The following is a 1,972-nucleotide window of genomic DNA, read 5'->3' as shown; positions in this document are numbered from 1 at the left end:
GCTGTGCTTCTGGGGTCCGCCAACTGCCGTCTGCGCCCCGCGAGCCTGTGTCTGCCAGCCACCAATTTTTCCTGCTGGTACCCCTCGACCCCTCTCCGTAGGCCTCTGACTCTGCCCCTCCTTACCGGTCTGGATGTTTGGTAGTCACACTTCCGTTCAGTCCATTTCTCTCTGTTCTGGTTGTTTTTTGTTTGTAAATTCTTGTTGTCCTTAGTTTTGGTTGTGCGAGGAGGTACAGTGCAACCACCTATGCCTCCATCTTGGCTGGAAGTCCACAATGCTGTTAATTTTAAAAAGAAAGTTTTCTTGCTCTCTGTTGCATTTCTTACTTTCAACCTTCACCAAAAAATGAAAAAGATGGTGTTATAATCTGGCATGTCCAGCCAAAACCCTCCTTCAAGTACACAGAAAAAGTTCTCAGCACAGAGTCCTTGTTATCAAGCAAAGTACTGACCTCTTAAAGCACTATCCATTTTTCTTCCATAGATATGACTTAGAATCCTCGCCTATTTATGTTTGCACTTGTCTTAGTCTCTGTGTTTGTCTACATATTGTTCATTATGAAAAGAGTATAAAACATTTATATATGTAACATATTATGTATTTATGAGAATATCATGGATATGCATACACATATGTCTCTTTGGCCCAGTTAAAATTCAGGAAATGGTTCCCACATCTTGAACAAAGTATGTATGTTGGAGGTCATTTTTGAAATTTAGCATTGAGCAGACTTTGTATAGTGAGAATTTTCTATGTTTGGAAAAGAGAGCAAAAAAATACAGTGAAATAACCAACCAACCTACAGTTCCATGGGTAATCCCATGAAATCCTCTTAGACTAGTTGGTTAACTTGACCATCATATTTACCATTTAAAAATATTTGTGACTACACCAACTAATACATTAACAGCATTCAGTTATATTGCCAAAACATGAAGAAAAAGCCCCCCAAATCTGAGAGCATAAGGAAGAAGATGAAAAGTAGTGTAGGCTCACTAGGGCCTCTGTTTAACTCACTTTCTTGTCTGTGGTTCAAACCTATTAAAAACCCTTATGCTGGGTTAATGTCATCAGCATCTGAGAACTCAGTGATCTTATATGCCCGTAGGTTTGATGGGGAAATGGGTCTGTACTACAATGAGATAACTCCAGTGATGGTTGAAGTGAAAACAGGAAGCTGAGACATCTGAAAGAAGACAAACAAAGGCACAGAGACTATGAAATTAAAAGAAAAAAGGATTGGTGGAGTAGGGCACTAATCATTGGATGGTGACTATTGAGAAAACACTCCTTTATTATTTTTTGCTTACTAAACCCAGCTGTACATGTAAGAATGGAGTAAATAAAAATAACATCCTTGGGGATCCTACGAGACCCACAACCATCAATCTATGAATTATCACATATTCATGAAGGAAAGACACAGTCCTTATCTGCAGAGATATTATATCCTAGTTAGCAAGAGAAGTTAGCAAAAAGAACATGTGAATAAAGTTCCCTCAAGTTCTCATATTAGCTCATACTATAATCCATGCATAAATTTCATTAACTCACCCACCCCATAAATCAGGGCATAATCTGAACCATCTCTCCCACACATGAAAGTCCCAAGAGAGTTGTTCAAATGTGCTCACGAATTGTCCATTCATGTTTTCTGCCCCAGCTCCTCACTGATACCTGTAAGACTCTAGAAAAATATTCTCACCTCCTCAGTGGCTGCCAGAATCATCCTTGAGATGACTTTAACTTTGGAAGCTATGTCACATTTTCTTGGAGTACAAGGGATGCAGTGGTTTGCAGAATAATTGGTGAGAAGATATGCTCTTTCATTTGTGTAACCAGTGTCACATCAGCCCTAAAAGTGGCACTACTTGAATCCTAAGTATCATAAAACCTCTCTTGAAAAGATCACGTTAAAATTCTGGTTACAACTGCAGTAAAGGTAAGGGGGTTTCTGAGATCACATGAG

The sequence above is a fragment of the Phyllostomus hastatus genome, unplaced genomic scaffold (assembly GCF_019186645.2).
Source record: "Phyllostomus hastatus isolate PE091 unplaced genomic scaffold, TTU_PhHast_1.1 phas_contig_1, whole genome shotgun sequence".
Taxonomy (NCBI): Eukaryota; Metazoa; Chordata; class Mammalia; order Chiroptera; family Phyllostomidae; genus Phyllostomus; species Phyllostomus hastatus.
The sequence above is the reverse complement of the archived record's forward strand: the minus strand, read 5'-3'. Positions refer to the sequence as shown.